The following is a 21,006-nucleotide window of genomic DNA, read 5'->3' on the forward strand; positions in this document are numbered from 1 at the left end:
TGACAGGAATAGTGACCAGCTGGTGCTGGGCCACTAAAAATTGATGTCAGGCCACCAAAATTCCAAAAAGGCCATCTCTTGTGTGCCCAACTGGGCACTTTGGATTCAGAATGGATTGCTATGTTTCCTTATATTTTAGACCACCAAAATCTCAAATTTTACAGTTTTACTTTTTAGTGGCTGGAACAGGCCACTGGAGAGAAAATGTTAATGTCAAGCTCTGTTCAACCAAGGAGGTTTGTATGTGATACTTCCTTGATTTGAAAAAATTGTTCTTCTTTTTTTTTTTCTTGTCAAAGGTGCTCAGTAATCTGTAGTAGACTTCGATCTTCAACATGAAGTCCATGCCAACTATTGTAGAAAGCATTGGCAGTGTGGGCATTGTGTGTGTGTGTGTGTGTGTGTGTTCTGCTTTTGTGTGTATGGATGCGTAGGTGTTCATTTGCACGAAGATAATGACTGCGCCTCATTACCCCAAGCTTGCATCTGCGATCCAAGATGCCATCCCTGTGCGATCTTCTCGTAACCATGGCTACAGGAACGTCAGAAAGGGCCAATCAGCGCTCCTTCCATCAGCATTGTCTCATGGAGAATATGCAAATTACTGGACAATGAGTTCTCTGTCTTCTCTCAGGGTATAGAGAAAAAAAAAATTAAAGGACAATGGGCTCTTGTCAAGGTTGTCAACTTCTGAAGCATTTCCTATATTTTGTAACCATCATTGGTCAGTGAAGAGTGTAGGCGTATGGAAAGTTACAAATAAACTTAGCAAGTGAGATGCGACAGACATTTTAGCTGGACTGTAACAGCACGTACAATTTGTGATCCACAAAAATGCATTAATGGTATCTGAAGAATGTTATTGGCCATGTTCTGAGGTCCTCTTGAGGTCCTCCTAGGTGTAGATAGGGGAACCCTATACGGAGTATAAAGTACCTATAGAGCCTACTAGCTTTTCTTCATCTGGGTGTATTTCTGTATCCAAGAAAGTAGAAATGAAAAGTGTGCCGTGAAGCACAGAAACTTGATTAGCCTGGTTAAAGAAAGCTAAACATTAGTGATGGCATTTATCCAGAGTACTAGGATAATCAATATGCTATCATGTCATCAGAGTTTCAGTATGTAAACACAATGACTCCCACACTATATGCTAGCTAATAAAGAAAGGGAAAGGTAACTTAAACCATTTCATCCCCCATTAAAGGTCCAGTTTACCTTTGGGAGCAGTGATTTTAAAAATGTTCAAGATATCACATTTGATGCATATGTGTAGGTCTGTTGTATCACAAAACGACCTACCATATAAAATTTGTGCAATAAAGCCTAAAATATATGGAGATATCAGTATTTTTCTCAATAAACCGTAACTGTAGACGGTTTAATCTGGAAGTATTCTTATTATAACTATTGTTCACATTTTGTGTATTTAACAATACTTAACATCGATTATACGGATTCAGTTTTTTACAGTGGTTGTTTCTATTCCTAACTCGCATTTTAGAACTAGTTTAAAGCACCAATGCTGGGTTTTTGTTTCATCTGCAAATGGTAAACTATGCCTTTAATTTTAGCCTCACTATTTCCTCTTGGGTCATTTGTTGGTGTGGAAATGATAGCAAAGAAAATGATGGCCAATTCTCGCTGGGAAAGTTTTGCGATGCTATTAAACACTTGCGATGTCAGACTGCATGCTCAGCCCGTTTGCATTGCAACTGAGAAGTGCAGCATTTTATCACATTGGGGAAAACTTCCATTTGAGTAGCATGACTGGCTAAGTGGTTTGCATACAACAATGCAATTTTTGTGTGAGTGACACAATAGGCCCGTTCACAAACAACGAAAATCGAAATTTCAATCGCGATCCAAATTTCGATTTTTTTTTGTTCATACACAGGGAAAAATCACACTTTGCAGCAAGAAAAGAACGATCAGTGGCCAAACTGCGCATGCGCGAATCTTGCATGACCGAAGACTGACCCCGCAGTCCCAATAGAGTTTCACACGCGCTACGAACGATGGGACTAAAAATACCGATTTCCGAATCTGGGTCGCGCTCACACACACGACGCTTGGCAAAATAATCGCGATTATTCTGAAAAATCGCACTAATAGTGCGAGTTGGATCGCGATAAGGATCGCGGTAATTAGTGAGATTTTTCTGTCCACACTGGAAAAAATTTCGAAATTTTGATCGCGATAAGAAAATCGATTTTTAAATCGCACTTTTTCCCTTGTGTGTGAACGGGCCTAATAGTTTGTACAGCTGCCTGAAAACTCACAAAATACCTATTTTGATGAAAGTTGTCTGGATATTGTGAGGGGGTCGTGGATGTGACAAAATGATCATGTTTCCTGTAGATAGGGTTCTTTAACTATCTATCATGAGGACAAAATCAGGCTAAAAATCACACTTCATTCAAGGACAAGTTCACCTTCAAGACATGTGAATTGTGAGAATGCAGCAATATTAATGAAACACAGTTGATTAGTGAAAGTTTGAGGAAAATCAGACAGTCGGTTCAAAGTTATAATTTTTTAAAGTTTCTGCTCACTCACTGCTGAATGAGAAGACTACTACAGTTTGTGATGTCACATATGTACAACAATATACAGAAAATATAAAGAAAATTTGACATATTTTCACTTTTCTAGCACAATAAAAGAACATTTGACTTGCCTCTTTCAGAAGACAGGGGAATAATATTACCCTTAACCAGCATCAACGACAAGTCGAGGAAATCTGCACTTTTTTCAAAAAATGAAACTTGTCAAAATTTTTTACAGATATTTTCCTTATGTCGTTCTACGCATGTGACATCACACACTGTAGAAGTCTTCTCATCTGGCAGTGACTGCGCAGATACTTTAAAAATTCATGACTTTTGAATGGATTGTCTGATTTTCCCCAAACCTTCACTGATGTGCTCTACTAATATTGCTGCATTCACTCAATCCTCATGTACATGTATATGAAGGTGGACTTGTCCTTTCAGTTTTGTAATGTTTTTGCTAAGGTTTCATATGACCTGTGGTGCAGGTGTGAAGCAACTTTCACTATATAAAAGTTGCAAATATTCAGTTAGCATGATTTTTCACTGCCAGGTGTGAATAGCCACTTGGACAAACTGGGATGTGTAACAGGAAACCCAAATTTTGGTTTGCTGGCCAGGTTTTTTTTTTCCCTGCCCAATGTCCAAGCAGAGCTGAAATTCCTTCCTAGCTTCTTCCTACATTCCAACTGACCATCTGGGTGGGCCCAAGGTCTTTGGTCGATGAATGGACGTAACAGAAGAGAAGAGAAAGAAAAATAAGAGAGCGAAAAGAGGCACAGCAGAGGGAAATAGAAGGGGAAACCTAGTCTTTTGGGTCCAGTCTGTACATACTAAATATTTTGTGGTGGGGTTGTTTCACTCTAATGATGCCAAGCAAATGAAGCTTTGAGCAGAAGTTGACTGGAAGGATTGTAAATCATGTATGTTTTAATCTTCTCTTTGTGGTCGAGAGTTGCAATGGTCAGTCTACTAACTCTAAAAAAAAAAGGGGGGGCTGCAAATATCTTTGGGTTTGTCTTTTCCATGACCTAACTCAGCTAACATTGCGAGCTAAACAAGAATTTAATTGTTTTTTAGTCTTCAAATAGTTTTTAAAGTCATCACACATGAAGAAAGGGTTATATCAAATCATTCTTGCCACATCTTTGGTTTGCTGCTACACTTCTGTCAAATGTGACTGATTAATACGGCCATTCACATTGACTATGAAATTAAGAAAAAAAATCTGAAACTTTCAAGGGACTGTTGCAAAGCAACTGTGTCAAAAGCCACTAAAACATATCAAAAAGTCTTGCAGACATTGAGAAAGCTGTAAATCACGATTACGAAATGTTTTTAGAGATTCAATGCTTAAACACACCGGGCTAGCGTCTATGGGAAATGCGTGTTCCCAAATTCATAGGATAAAATTCATAGGATTGATTGGATGGTAATGGATTGTGTTTGTATAATCAATAACCCACTGCCGTAACATGTTCAGTATGTGTTTGATTACCATGGGGCAACCCGTTTGTACATTTTCTGTGGCATCATTAGATTGGGGTGCTGGTAGGGTTAATGAGACATCAGCCATTTCTTCTTGGCACCAGCTTCAATAATATGCAAATTGATAAGGGCAACTACCTGTAAAACTGTGAACAGTGTGATCATTTTATCTCAACCACTTTCTTCTCCCCCCCCCCCCCTTCATTCTCTAGGGGTGGGGCAGTGGAAGAGGGGATACCCTGTCTTTGGCTGCTATTACCATCTCTCCCATTTCAGTACACACTATCAAAATGCGTTTGCAAATGTCTTTCGGATCAGACTATTTTTTTTTCAGCATTGTACTCACTGGTCTGTATTTTATGTCGTACAGAAATTTACCAGCACTGGAGTAATGTCAATGCGTACAGATACAATTTCTGTCTATTATCAGGTATGCAACAGAATGTTATGAGATGAGTTTGCAATAATTCAACACACATTTGCCTGTGTCTTTGTATCTGTGTTCTGTGAGTATGTGTGTGTTTAACTCATGCCGCTCAGCAGCAAGAAAAGGGGACAAGATATGGCCGCTCCTTCTTGAAAAAAAAAAAAGAAAGATATTGTAACTGCCAATGTCCAGTAAGGTATTGACCCTGCCTGCCAGCCCTTTTAGTGTTCAGACTCTCTCAGCGTATCAAATTGAAAGCAGTTTGAAATAGAATAGTGGCTTTTGGTGGGAGTTAATTGGTAAAGAACATCATTTAGCTGCATAACCTGTGGGCGCCTCCAAAAAAGATCAACAAAAAAAGGGAGTTTTTCCCCCTTTTCACCATGCAGGAAGAGACCTTGGAAAACACTGGGGCTGCAAATTGCCTGGAATTCTGAGTTTCCTTACCTCCTGCTGTGGGTCTTCCCTCTCCAAAAAAGCTGTATAAAAGAGGGTTTATGAAAGTTGACGAAAAATGTGATGAGAGAGTTGTGTAGGGAACAAAACAGAGGGTTCGCCTGAATGGTACCCCTGTTCTCAATACCCATATTCTTTGACACCATTCACCATTGTTTTGTAGATGGAGAAGGTGCTGCCAAAAGGCAGACTTTTACAATTGGTGTGAAGTTTTTAATTTCTTTTTTTTTTTATTATATATTCAGGGGGTCTTAGAAGAAGAATTAAAAACTTGAAAGGAGTGTGTCTGAAATTGAGCACAGGTGGTTCATAATGAATTCATTGAATTGTACATGTACTTAGCAATTACTATTGATTGTCCTAGTGCTGCTATTACAAGAACCGAGAGTAGATGCTTCAAAGGTCTTGTTTGTTATATATAGGTATGGTCTTTATATAGTTGTGCTGCTGAATTGATGTTGACTTGAACAGTCGGGCCTAAGTAGCCAATGTCAGGCACTGATGACTGAACCCTGGATGATTAAAACCAGAATGTAAAGGAAAATTTGGTCTCGTAATGATGTGGGTTTGGGTCTAGAGATCCAACGCCATGTCAAATCAAGAAAGGTGGAGCTGACTCCTTCTCTGATATCCCCCAAATTCTTCCGCGTTGGCAAATTCTTCTGAATTTCTTGTTTATGAAGACAAAATTCAGATGTATGCTATACAGATTAGTGGTAAGGTTTTGATAATAGTCTTGAGTGTACAAATGAATAATTTTGTAAACACAAATTCTCCTAGACCCTCCAATCTAGGGCAGACTACGCCATACTTACCTACCCATTGCTATTCCCTTACCCTACCTGCCATAAGGGAATAGCATTAAAGGACAAGTTCACCTTCATTAACATAAGGATAAGAGAATGTAGCAATATTTGTAGAACACATCATTGAAAGTTTGAAGAAAATCGGACAATCGATTCAAAAGTTATGAATTTTTGAAGTTTTTGTGCAGTCACCGCTGGATGAGAAAACTACTGCAGTGTATGATGTCGCATGCGTACAACAATATAAGAAAATATAAAGGGAATTTCACAAAATTTCATCTTCTGAAAAAAGTACACATTCCCTTGACTCGTTACCGACATATGTTATGGGTAATATTATTCCCATTGCCTTTAGAAAGACGCAAGTCAAGTGCTTTTTTATTATGCGAAAAAAGTGAAAATATGTTGAATTTTCTTTACATTTTCTTTATACTGTTGTACTCATAATGACTTCACGAGCCTTAGTAGTCTCCTCATCCAGTGGTTCCAACACAAAAATTTTAGAAATTCATAACTTTTGCATCGATTGTCCAATTTTCCTCAAACTTTCACTAATGTGTTCTACTAATATTGCTGCATTCTCTCAATCCTTATATTTATGAAGGTGAACTTGTCCTTTAAAGGTAGGGGATACCTTTTACAGAACTCCCAAAATGCAGCAAAACATTAAATATGAACCTTAGTAGACTTGTTTAGGCCACTGCTTAGAAATTTGGAAGTCAACAGTTATCTACAATTTGAATAATGCACAAAACTCAACTACTCAGTAGTTCTGTGTGTCAGCCACACTTAAGCCTTTTTGTTGCAGTCTTCTGTATTTTTTTATCTATAAACACGAATCTAAAAGTGTAAGAGCTGATGTAATAACATATAGAGTGTGTGGCAAGAATGTATATAGAAATGTTTGTAAGTTTTGATGAACTTTATTCACAAAATATACATGATGGACACACATGCAGTGCATGGGTCTGCAAAGGTAGCCTAGTAATGTACTGGAATTTACGGTGAGCCCCGAAAAGAATTCTATTCAAAATCTAACGGTCAATGAAAATGTACTAAATGTTACCTTCCACTTTCAATACTTTATGGGAGTTTCTAAAATGATACTCTCTTCAACATACCACTGTGTTTATACAACTCTTCATTTAAGGCATGCAAATGGGATTCCCTACCTTTAATGGTGTAGGTAAGTATGGCTTCTTAGTAGATCTGATTTTCACTCCTGAAAATTCATTTTTGCCTTGATATTTTGTTGACAAGGACACTGTTGGCAAGTACGAGTTAGTGATTGTAGGCCCTACCTCTGCTAAGATCATGATGCACATTTGTTTGTGTGTGACATTTTGTTTGTATGCTAAATAGCTAAATAGAATTCCCCTTTAATCATGCATCCCCCCCCCCCCATGATTGAAAGAGAACACTCATTTCAATATATGCAATAGTTATGTGTCGTGTCCATATACTGTAAAGACCCTTTAAAACTACCCATTCACCGAGAGGGAGAGCTATATTTTTCTCTCTTTCTTTGCATGAAATAGTGAATCCTGACCATGATTTAATTCATTACACTATTTACCATTCACTTTGGGCTTCTTGCTGGTATAATTCATACCAGTCTTTCAAGGCCAGAAAAAAAAAAATCATATCCAAGTGGCTACCTTCAGAAAAATAACTTCAACACAAGCTGCAAGAGAATAGATGCACTGCTGTTATGTAATGCTACTGACTACCACAGCTTTTTACATGTGTATTTCAACAGTAAATCTTCTGCAACTGCAAGTAGTAACTAAAACTGTATGAAAAGAGTGGTCCGCAGTTGACCCCATCAAAAACTCTTGAATATTTGAACGATGACTTCATTTGCAATTTTCCAGGAAAACTCCATAACCGAAAGCTGTACCGTAGTTTCAGTTTGGGAAATTGATGAGCTGACCGTATAATATAAAACCTTATCCAGTTGGGTTCGAAAAATTGTGGAAAAACGAAAGTGTAGCAGGTGTTGCGCGAAATGGTTTGATGTTCTGTTCCGGGAAGTGGTCATCTCTGTTTCTTGGGTCCAGCAGCTGCCTGCATGGTTGGCTGCCCCCAGCACTGACTGATGTGCTTTGTTTTGGGCTAAATGTTCTCTATGGTCTACTTCCCAGGACTGTTGTTTCGTGACTCATCAAGCGTGCCACTTGCAGCATTGTTGGAAATTCAGGAGGTATCAGCTGCTGAGCTTTTGTGAGCATTGATTTCAAGCTTCAGTCATTGTAATCTAACTAGGGAGAGGAAGCAACAGATTTTGTAGATGCCTGTGACATGCAAATGTATCCATTCTTTCTTTGGCTTCTAAATCAATAGTAAAGACATAGCCCCTTCCTCCAACCCCCCCCCCCCCCTCATCACTTCAGATGAAGATGGTTCACACTTACTCACTAGTATACCATTAGGCCTATTAACATTACTTCCAATGTGATCTCCGAATGAAGCAGACCGCTTGACTGCATTTATTTGGCCAAACCACTTTCAGTCTCACAAAAAGTGTTGTCTCACAAGGCAACTTTATGGGCACGGCACTGAATGGATACTCGGAAGGCATTGATCTGGTAGAGATCAACATGTAATAAAGATTTGATGTGATGTTTACATGTATGAACGGGGAAGCATTAATTTGAGATTACCAGCTTTTTATGGTTGGGCATCCGCAACAGCTTCTTGGATCTTTTCTACATGTAGGTGATGATATATCTTGTTATAGCTCAGGCTGCATTTTTGTTAAAATTCTTTTCAACGGGGATGTACATAGGCCTACATATGATCATGGAGGTACCTCCATGATACGATCCTCCAAAATATCTTGCCCAAAACCTCCCCAAGGAAACTAGCTTGGCAGCATTTTGTTGATTTTATACTTCATGAAATTTGTTCTTCAGGAAGAGAGGTTGTCCTTGAGACATAGCTGCAGATTGTTGGCTCAGATGGCCATCCCCACCTCCTCCTGTGGACATGGGACCCAGGGGTGTGCTCTCACCCTCCAGTCAATGGCCCTCCTCTTTTGATTGCCAGGGTCTCCCCCATACACCCCTTTGGGGGTCACTATGGGGTCAGGGTAATCCTCTGATAAATGGTGCCGATAAAGGCAGCTGTTATGTAACAACTCAAATTGATAGCAGACAGCTTATTTTCTCTGGTTTTCTTTTGCTTGCTTTGTACCTCTGTCTCTCTCTCCAAGTTTCTTTCATTCTCTCTCTTTCTTCAGTCCCCTCCCCCATCTTGCTGGAGTAATTTAAGCCTGTTATCCTGTTGTTGACTGGTTAGCTAAATCATCTTGGACCCATACTTAGACTCATCCACAGACGTTTCATGCCATGATTGTTGAGTGTGGTTGCCAGCCTACATTGATGTAATCTTGATGGAATCTGAGGGGGAAGAACCAAAGAGGAACAAGCCTCCTTGGAGGAACATACCACATCCATGGAGAGAGGCAAAATAAATCCTTATCCTGTACAAGAATAAAAATGCCAAAGTAAAGTGCCAAAGACCTTAGAACATTTGGGGAAAAAGCAAAACAGAAACAAGATTGGAAATCATCATTACTTCTGTATAAAGTAACTCCTCATGTGCCACTTTCGCATGCCTGACTCAGTCGATGGCATGCCAAGTTCACATATTCTGCTCAAACAAATACACAAACTACGCACCAAATTCCACAGAACAATAAAAGTGTTTTTCACAATATCATTCCTGTCACATGTATTTTGCAATTAATGTGGTGATTGACTAGTGGTGTTCCCTACTGGATTTACAAATAGATTTTAAGTTTCTGTCACTGTTTTGTGTGAAAGGTCATGCCTCTACAATTATGTAGCTTCTGGCCATTAGAAAGAAAAAGAAATCATAGATTTGTCACACAATTTACATCAAAGCAAAGCTTGGTATTTTCTCTGCAACTCTGTTCTCTACATGTCCAGGGTAACAGAAATCTATTAAAGTGACATAGATTTGAAAACAGAATGTTTCCTCAAAGCTTGACTATGTTGTGGTCTCAGAATAATGTGGCACACAGGGGTTTACTCCCATATTATTTTGCATGTGAAAAAGCATCTCCTCATTAAAAAAAAAAAAAAAAAGAAACAAAATTTGCATACCCTTTGACAGAGAAATACTACAATGTTTCTCACCAGATTTTGTCTTGTGAATGTGAATTCAGCACAAAATACTTTGCAAAATACCATGGCATTTGGGGTGGAAATTCAGACCTCACACAAAATATGTAGGCCCTACATGCAAGATTTGAGTGTGAATCTTGTCACAAAATACTACCAATCGTATCGCAGTGTATTTCTCGCATGACTTGACGTATCTTATGTCTCTTCCCCATTGGAAATATGAGCATGCGCAATGCCTACCTGAAATACCATGGTACATGTATTTCATAAATGAGAATGACACCAAGTGAATTACCGTGGTATCTATTCATACAGTTCGCATTTGCCAATGAGAACAATGGCTACAAATTACTGTTGTATCAACTATTGTATACGCTATATATTTCGCGAGTCTAAATTTTCGCTAATCGGGACTTCCCGACAATTTCGCGAGTGGTTAAATTCGCGATCGTGGAGTCCTGTACTGAGGGTAGCAACATATACACGTACGTCGCACTCATATCAGCATTAGAGTCAATATTTTCGCTTGTTTTAATTTCGCGAATAGCAGTTGACTCGCGAAATTCGCGAAAATAAAAACTTCGCGAAATATTCGGCGTATACAGTACCATGGTCATTATTCCAGTGTGAATGCATGTAAAATCTTACTTGAATTGCCAGCCATGCCCACACCCCTCCTTGATCTTTATTAATTCATTTAAATCATACATGAAACAACCCATTCTACCCATTCTGGGTATAACATGAAAAAAAAAATTAAATACAATCCCCCCCCCCCCCCAAAAAAAAAAAAAAAAAAAAAAAAACACCAGCAAACAAACAAGTTTATTCTCACTACCTACTGCAATAACTTTTCACTTTTATAATCAATCCAACTAGTCAAAAGTGACAAGAAAATATTGACATACACTATGTATGCAATCATATTGCCCTTGAATATGTTGGATCATATGCACCCCCTCCCCCAGCCCCCCCCCCCCCCACACACACACACACATAGATAAGAGAGAAAGACACTTTGTGGAAAATGCAATCAAAGACCTGCATAACATGATAACGAAGTAATAACAAATAACTGCTGATGCCTGCTAATGAACTTCCTGAATCTGACTTGATTGGCAAACTGCAGTTGCAAAGTCTATTTCCTCAGGCGCCTTTGTTTGAATCATATAATTTGCTTCAAATCTGGTATATTTAGAAGTTGTTACACTGACAGTGATTGCATCAGGTTTTTAGGTGAGATGTCTATGGAAGAAGATTTCTATCAGCTGTGACCTTTGAACCCATGTCACATCAGGGTCTTTGAAGAGCAGCAAACTTTTCTCATTTTATTCCCCACCCCCCTTATATCTTGTGGCATTAGCCTGTGCTAATGAAGGTCATTTTCAGCTGTTGTTAATAGCCAGGCTAGTAGGGGAGCACTGTAATGGTAGGATTAATACAAATTATCTCCCCCAGAGCCAAGGGGTATGCAAATATACAATTTTGGAGAGTAGATAGGGTGTCCCTTGGTGATTAATTATAATCTCCTAATCAAATGGAATGGCTTGAGTTGTAATGAAGGCAGCTGCATAAACCACCAGCCTCTAGAGTGTAGTTCTCTTTATGTTTGTGAAGGAAATCTGCAACTTCAGAAACACTAATACTGGAATTTTGTCTCATTTTGTACTCTGGAATCCTTTGGTAATTTTATGAATTCTATATCTCGTACTTCATGGTTGTGTGTAGGTTTGTGTAACACAAAAGAAATGTTATAAGGAATGTTTTTAGTGTTGTATTGGTCGAAAAGGCACCTACAGTGTAATATTCATGGCCTATAATGCTTATACTTCCGAGATTTTGTTGTTATTGAAAAAAAAAATGTGAGGCCCTATTGAAAAAATAATTTGCCCTAGGCGATACTGATATATGTACTGATATCACCCCAGGTGATACTGATTGTATTTTTCTGATGATTTTCAGAGAAACTATTCCTGCTCAGTACAAATGAGGCTTGTACTAGTAGCTTATATGAAACATATGTAGGCCAGTGAGTATGTAGAAAGAATGATCAGCAGTAGGTACCATCATTCAGTAAAGAGACTTGTATGCATTTCATGAATTAAAGTATGTGTGTGTGTGTGTGTGTGTGTATGTGTGTGTGTAAATCTTGAGGCATATACTGTATAGTTTTTCTAATGTTATATTCCCAGTAGTGTGAATTTAATGAGAGTGTAACATTTTGTGTCATCATTTTTATACAAGACAAATTTTAAATTCCTTGAAGGCATGGCCATGTAATTTCAAACAAGTCAGCTACAAATAATTCAAATAACCACACACGAGTTAGATTGTATTCTGATGTCCAGAGTGTACATGCATTTGTCAATGGATATATTTTTCCACAATTTTTTAATCCTTCAATCTTCTGTGAGGCTTTCTAAAAATGCTCAAGATTACACAATATTCTTCTTTTTTTCCTGAGTACCCGCCTTTGTCTGTCTGTCTGTCTGTCTGTCTGTCTATCTTTTTTTCTGTTTCTCTCCCTCTCTATCTATTTCTAATACGTTCATCTAAGGCCCAGTGCAGCAAATCGTTAGTGCAAATAATGAGAAATGCTGGCCCGATGTGGAACTATTGTCCTCTTACGTAATAGAGCAAAGTTGAAAGCGTGGAGGCGAGGGGGCAGATAATTATCATGAGGAAATTGTGCTGCCCGGCTTGGCTTGGCTCGGCTCTGCGCGGCACGGCTGTGGGGCCACATAATGGCTTTCTCATTATGTGCATTGTGATCCTTATTGTGAAGTTACAACAATATACTAGTTTTTTTTTTTTTTTTTTCCACTAAGCTGACTAGTGTAGTGGGAAAATTAAAAATAGGAATAGATGCACCTGTGCCCACTGGTATCTTTGTAGGATGTTAAACTAATGAAGACTGAGGGAGCTGTGTTGATGTAGTTTCTTCAATATTTTAGTTTCCTTTCACTCATTTCTTCGACTAGCTCCATTAGTAATCAATAACCAGTACATATACGTGTACATATATGTATGTGTTTATGTATATGGGCATTTCCACAGTAAATGGGTAGTTTTAGGTTGGAAAAACATGAAAAATTAAAATTGTCTTCAGAGTATCCATATTTCAGAGTTTGGTTGCCTAATACCTATATTAAATATTTTTAAGTAGGAAAAGATAACTTTGTATTCAAATAGAGCTTGAGTGGGTATGTAAGTAAGACATGTGTAATAGGTATGGGGCGAACGCGTGTAACACATAGAGTAGGACAGAAATATTGGAATGATGGATTCCTCATACAAAGAATACAAATATTGATTTGAAATCATCTGACACTATTTATTGTACTGATACATTATGATAAGAACAATTTAGGTTGTCCATATTTGTGAAAATATTCATTATTTGTGTCATTTTGAAGTGTGCATTCATGATTAATGCCAGAAAATTTGTGCATCATATCCAAAAGGCGAGATCGTGTTTGTACTAAGTTCCTCCATAATCGGGCGAACTGTTGTCATATTCATATCCGTGTGGGTGCATGTGTGTGTGAGGAAAAGCCAAAGCTTCTTTGCAATAGAGTTTCTTGAAATTCCAAAGTACATGATATGACATGTATCACTGCATTAGTGGTGAACGCATGTAACACAAGAGTAGGACAGAAACTTGAACTTCACAGAGTTTTTTAATTTCCAAGGTTAACAATACACTCCCGTTCTCCAGTATATTGTGTAGTTCATTTTAAACCACAATGTGCAGTATATACAAAGGCTGAAATATCAAAATACTGTAAGCAAAGGAGCATTTTGCTGTTGTCATTGGGTCAGCAGTTATCATTTCGTGTCCATTACACCTTGATATTCCTACATACACGTATGTAAATCAAGTGGATTGTATTTGCCTGTCCAAATTTAAAACTTTTTTTTTTTTTACTGATACAAAAATACATGTGTATTGATACAGTTTATAGGGACTAAACTAGAATTTCAGTCATCACATCCCAAACTCAATCAACACACAGGCTCTGGAAACAAGAATTAAAACTTGCATTGTTCGTTTTTCTATTGCATTTAATGTCCATCAGCCACAGTTAGAAACATAAAGCAGTTAATGTACCAGTAACTGATTTCAATGTGAAAAGAAACTGTTATTTGATTGTGCAACAGTTAAATCTGTTCATTTCAATCTACATTCATTCGAAAATGAATAGTTGTAACATTCATTAGGGAAATAATCCTTATAGGGAATCAATACACAAAGAATGACACTTTCAGAAGTGTTCAGGTACTGTACAACAACTCTTAACTTTACAACCTATGAGTTGATTTGTAAATTAGAGAACAAAGCATCCTTTGCAACTGATTGACAATTTGCCCTACATCAACGTAAATAAGCACTGAATTGATCAGTGTTTCTATAGTAGCCATGATATAAAAAATCATGAGCGTACATACTCGAGCAGGATTTGAACCTACGACCCCCTGATCTCCGGACAGGCGTCATCTCCACTAGACCATCGAGCTTCTGCCCGACAGCAGAAAAAAAAAAATGTTAATAAATCATGGACGTACCCAATACTCGAGCAGGATTTGAACCTACGACCCCCTGATCTCCGGACAGGCGTCATCTCCACTAGACCACCGAGCTTCTGCCTGACAGCAGTGAAAACATCTTGACGGAAAAATGCCATGAATTTGAAAGCACCCTTTTCTTTGCCTGCCAATTCAATACAGTGTACATTTTTATATGGTGTATAGGGCCTAAACTTGAATTTCAGTTATCACATCTGAAACTACATCAACATACAGGCTCCATAAACAAGAATTAAAACTTGCATTGTTCACTCTTCTATCATCTTAATGTCCATCAGCCATAGTTAGAAACATATGGTTTATCAAGAATAATACTGATATCTCCTTATACTTTCAGCTTTATTGCGAACATTTTAAATGGTAGGATATTGTGATACAACAGACTGACACATATGCATCGAATGTGATATCTTGAACATATTTTAAATCACTGCTCCCAAAGGTAAACTGGACCTTTAATGTAAATCAGCCACAGTAAGAAACAAAGAATTTAATGTGCCATCAACTGTTTTCAAAGAATAACACTTTCCGAAATGTTCAGGTACTGTCAGAGAACTCTTAACTTTACAACCTATGAGTTGATTTGTAAATTAGACACAAAAAAAAAAAAAAAAAAAAAAAAAAAAACACACACACACACACAAAAAACACCCTTTTATGTGCCTGCCCATTCGATACATACGTACAATGTATTCAAATGGTGTATAGGGCCCATTCTGGAATTTCAGTCATCATATTCCAAAACTTGATCAACATACAGGCTCTGAACACAATACAAACGAACATTGTTCGTTCTTTTATCGCCTTAATGTTCATCAGCCACAGTAAGAAACAAAGCAGCTAATGTAACAACTTTTTTTTATTCAGTTGTATCCCTGTTTATATCTTGCTTTAAAACAAAAGGGATGGTAAGTATTGGTTTAGGTGATGACTCAGCATTTAACTTTTTGAAATAGCATACAGGTTCTCTTAAAGGCATTGAAAGTTTACTTAAAGTAGACATTCAAAGAGATCATTAAATTCTGCAATTTAGGCATCAGTAGAAAGCTCAGAAGACATGGAAGGCAATGGAATTTTGTTACCTCGCTTTCGCGTTGCTAGAAAGAAGTAAACGCTCACGAAAAACTGCGGTTTTCTGGAGCCTGATAAGGGCCAATTCGTCAGGAAAGATGCCCGTTTCGCCTGACGTCACGCACTGGATTTGCGGACTCTGCCCGGTGAATGTGTGTACAATGTTAACGGAGGTACAACCTGATTCTTTTGCATTTTATTTCCTTATGTAAAAGTCGAATTGAACGAAATATAACTTTTCATGGTTTAATAGTAATGAAGAAACATTTCTCTCTCGATTTTTTGTAATTCTTACAGATATTTTTGTCAATATTCAGGAATTCAAGCTACTTAGGTAATCTTATTTTCCTTACGTTTGTAATGTTAGCACGTTCAAGTTTCGCTGGTCACATGAAGCGTTTAATTGGAAATCATGAGGATGCCCATGACAGGATTGATAATCTAAGACATGGTGATGTTGACAATAACAAGCAGACTTACGAAAAATGGCGAAATATCAAAATAGGAGAGATTTTAAAACGAGGATCGAGATAACAACTTGTGCAGCCCAGTCTCGTAGCTCGCGATTGCTCGCATGCAGTATGTACTTGTATTAATCCGCGGTGAAGTGGCTCTACTGCTCCGATCCGCATTGTAGCCGCTCGCCGCACCACCATCCTCACTGCCTGCGTGCCTGGCCTGTTACGTGATTAGCCAAGTCATGGAAGTACTTTCATTGGCGTAGGAACAATTGCATAACCACGTGTGTTTGTTTACGTTCGCGCCCGATACGATGTACTGTAATACCAGGGAGGTGGAAGAAATCTTTCTTCCACCTCCCTGGTAATACTGTACGACTACACGAGTTTCTAACCAGGGAGGTGGGAAGAGAAGGAGTGGAATCTTCGACATCGACAAGGTTCGGTGTTTTCGCAAGTAATTACATCACTGCTTCACCAGTGTGCACACGCTCGTAAAACTTCCGTAAATGACATCTGCTATGATAGCTATCACGCCATTGCGCCTGACTAGTTGCTGACCTCAAACCGGTCAGACCAAGGAGGTACAATACTTATTACTAGGCTAGCAAGGTCTAATAGCAGGGCGGACATAAGCACTTCCCGATTGCTCGGGCAAGTGAAAATAAAAGTCCTACATGTGTTCTGAACAAGGAGAAAAATGCTTGCCCGAATCGGGCAGGCAAATAATTTTGAAGCCACCTTCTTTCTCCACATTTTCCCTTCAACAAACCCATGAAATCATGCACACGCAAGCCCAAAACTAACAACTGTCATAGCGATGTCACGATTTCAACAACTGTCGAACACTGACTTACTTGAAGAAGCCCGGGTATTGCATTGCGATGCCACATCAACGCTCATCGATATGGAACAAAGTTTTTATTCCAATACGATGTATTAGCCTATTTTGGCAGTAGAAAATAGCGGTAGCAGAAAAAAACTGCCATTTTGTGCTCGCCGTTAGCTGCCTACAGGTGAGTCGGGTAGTCACTGGTTGTGCGTGCTCCATGTGGATACCGAGCACAGTGCACGCGCAGTCAAAAGTGAACACCAAGTTTACCAAGAAACAATAAAAAATTCCACGACGGCAAGGTGCCTGACTTGGGGATGGGGGGTAGAGGAGAGAGACCATTTGACAAAAAAGAAACCGCGCGTACTGGCGCATTCTTGGCGGTCATGAACAGTCTGGGGCCTGGAGGAATGAACAGGGAAAATGTTTGACAAGTCGAAGACCCAGCCAGGATGACAAACGTAATAATGATTCTTTATTTCTCTCATTTAATTTGCCTAAAATAGGGCTATCTCTCCCCCTCTCTCTCTCTTTCTATTTCTCTCTATTTCCTCTTCTATTTCTTGTAATTGTTTGTACTTACCGATAAAGAAAAATGAAATAAATAAACAGTGTTAAACTTGAAATGCCTTATTTTCCTGCTTTAAAATACTTCTCCATTTTGTACATTATTTCTATTCTGAGTTATGAAAAAAAGAGAAAACATGTTGCTGATTGTTACTCTAAAAGTTGTTTATTCCAAAGGTTCGCTAATCTAAAACTTAAGAAAGAAGAAATTTAATCTGGGAACAAATTCAATTCGTTTTCAGATTAACAAGCCTTTTCCCCATTTTCACATTAACCAAACTTCAGAATAATGCTACAAATGTTTGGATTAACAAACCCTCATATTTTCGGAAGAAAAACATTGGCACAGGGATTTTGCGTGTTTCAGATTTGGAATAACGAATTATAGAATACGTACAAATGTATCTCATGTCTTCTTCTTTTTTCATTATTTTAAGAATAATGAATACCGGACAAACAAAAAATTAAAGATGTCAAACTACGACATAAACTTATGAGAGAGAGAGAGAGAGGGGGGGGGGGGGGAAAGAAAGGTTACTGGTCGTTACTTTAAAAGATCGTCACTCCCGAGGGTTCAATTATCCAAAAACTGAAACAAAGGGTTCTTAACTCGAAAAGAGAAAAAGATGAAAATTAAGTTTCGTTATTTCGAAGTCTAGTCACTCAAAAACATTCCATATTCTGAATGTTCGTTTATCCAAAAACGAAATAAGTATAAATTTCTTGCCGCGTAATTCAATTTCAGATAAACGAACTTTTCGAACCACAAATCAAATTAAACAAGCCATAATCAAATTTGTCGGATTAACAAACATCCGCACATGCAATATGCGTGTTTCGAAATAACTAGCATCGGGATAGTGAATCTTATTCTTTTTCGGAATAACGAGCACCACGCAAAGAGACGCGATGCCAAACTAAAATTCAAACCTATTTTTTCTCCTTTTTTTACCACCCGTCTATACACGTTTTCTGAACATTTCCTTATGCCCGACTAAAAAAATAATATTTGCACGTTACTGTGAAAGTTCGTTTATCCGAAAATGAAACCAGCTAGCTCGAGAGTTGATACTCTGAAGGTTTGCTAATTCGACAATGAAAAAAGAAAAAAAAAATGTTAATCTGAACGTAAGATTAGCTTTGATTTTCTGATGGTTCGTCAATAATAATAATGATAATAATAAAGAGGTTTTGTAATTCCTTTTTTAGATTCATGTCCGGATAAACGCAGCTATGGAATCACAAACATTCTTGCATGTTTTTTTTTTTTTTTCTTTTGGGGGGGGGGGGACGAATCACATTTCATTGTTACACTTGCGATCATCTACATTCATTAGACAGGGCTCGACACTAACTGTGGCCCGGTGGCCCAGGGCCACCAAAAAACGTACGTCGGGCCGACAATATTTCAGAAAATAATGAAGATTTTGGTGGCCCGATCGGGCCACCAAAAAAGTCGGATGTTTGCTTTTACTGTTGGAAATGAACAGCGGTAACAATCGGCTCCGTAAGATGCTAAAATAATTGGAAATGAATATCGGTAAGATTCAGCTCCTTACGATGCAAAAATTAATGTCAGATATTTGATTTTGCGTTCGGAAATGAATAAGGATAACATTCGGCTCAGGAAGATGCTAAAAGTAAATGCAGAATGATCCCTTGTAACGTTCGGAAATGAATGACAATGATATTCAACTCCGTACGATGATTAGATAAATGTCGGATGTTTGTGTTTACTTTCGAAAGCAAATAGCAATAACATTCGGCTCCGGAAGATGCTAAAATAAATGTCAGATGATTGCTTTTACGTTCGGAAGTGAATAGCAGTAATATTCTGCTCCATACCATGCTAAAATAACTGTCGGGTGTTTTTAAGATTTCGAAATGAATAACAGTAATGTTTAGCTGCGTTCGATGGTAAAATAGTTATTAATGTTTGATGTTTGCTTTGACGTTTGGAAATGAATAACCATAGTATTCAACTCCGTACGATGATAAAATAAATGCCGGATGATTGCTTTTACATTCGAAAGTAAATAGCAATAATATCATCTCCGGAAGATGCTAAAATAAATGTCGAATGATCCCTTTGACGTTCGAAAATGAATAACAATAATTTTCACCTCCATACGATGATTAAATAAATGTCGGATGTTTGCTTTAACTTTCGAAAGTAAATAGGAATAACATTCGGCTCCAGAAGATGCCAAAATAAATGTCAGATGATTGCTTTTACGTTTGGAAGTGAATAGCAGCAACATTCTGCTCCATATGATGCTAAAATAAATGTCGGATATTTGCTATAACATTTCGAAATGAATAACAGTAACATTCAGCTGCGTTTGATGGTAAAGTAAATGTCTGATGTCTGCCTTGACGTTAAAAAAAATGAAAAACAGTATAACATACGGCTCAGTACGATTTAGAGTCTCGACGATCAGTATGTACGATGAATGACGGCGGCGGTTTAGACAAAAATGTGGAAAAAGAAGTACTTCCTCACGGCTCATTCTTCCACCTCTGTAAGTAGCAATTCGCTTCGTAGAACAGTATACGAAATACACAGATTACGTGTGGCGAACATTACTCGTACAGTATTGAGTTTATGTTCATCCATTATTATTACAAACAAAAACATGCATAGAAAGCGAGTGATCAGCTGCAGGAATCTTGCGTCGAACGTCGAGGGGGCATGGAGCTGGCGCACATGTTCGAAGTACGTACAATAGTAAATGTTTCCATACACACACGTGTTTACGCACAGCTCTCACTAGACCGAGGAAGAAATCAGAGCACGAACACTAATATATTCACACACACGCAAATACACACAAAGCAGTGCGAACCACACACCAGCACAGTGCATGAACAGCCGATGCAGACCAGCTGAGAGCGAGACGTACCATCCAGCTTGCTGTGACCGGATCTACTTTTTGAAGGCACGGAACCGAAATGCGGACAAAAACGTCTGAAAGAAATCTCTTTTATGCGCCGCTAGCATTCACAAATTTCATACTTTATGAGGATGAAATGTAAGGAAAAACTGTGAACTACAAGGATACATGCAAGAAAACTGCTAATAAACTAAATAATTGGACTTGCTAGGCTCCTAAACACAACACTGAAAACAATTCACGGTAGTAGTCTATGGAGCGAACGTGTACTTTCAGAGTAAGAATCCAGTGCGTGACGTCATCGGGAAGGGGTATCGGCAGACCGTTCATCGGGCCATTTCGGGTTCACTTTTTCGTCCGATTTCAATAATTAATAAAAAATAGTTGGGATTGTTCTTTTCTCTCGATATTTTGTGTACACCTAGAACAGATGTTCAAATTCAATATTTTCTTATCAAATTTGTGTTTCGTGCTCTTTGAATTTCTACTTTAAGTGAAAATTGGTTTTGAAAAGGCTGAGATATCCAAAAAGAAAGTTAAACAAAGTGATCCTAATAAAAGTTGAAACCAAGATCTTCTATTTCAATAATATTGGTTTACTTTGTGGCTTCATACCTCAGCCATTTGAAGACCATGTTTCATAAGCTAAACTTTGAATTCCTTGTAGAATTGTATGCTCATAAAAATTTCATAAGTGGTTTCTTAGTACATTGTATCTTG

General features: G+C 38.2%; 1 protein-coding gene and 1 non-coding gene across 2 annotated transcripts in view; one reads left to right on the forward strand and one right to left on the reverse strand.

Annotated features, from left to right (window-relative positions):
- LOC140244826 (uncharacterized) overlaps nt 1-21,006 on the forward strand; it is a 125,494-nt gene that overhangs the window by 95,492 nt on the left and 8,996 nt on the right. The window lies entirely within an intron of this gene.
- Nucleotides 14,323-14,395, reverse strand: Trnas-gga (transfer RNA serine (anticodon GGA)). The gene has a single exon. It is a non-coding gene; the product is annotated as a tRNA-Ser (tRNA).

This window comes from Diadema setosum, chromosome 2, assembly GCF_964275005.1.
Source record: "Diadema setosum chromosome 2, eeDiaSeto1, whole genome shotgun sequence".
Lineage (NCBI taxonomy): Eukaryota > Metazoa > Echinodermata > Echinoidea > Diadematoida > Diadematidae > Diadema > Diadema setosum.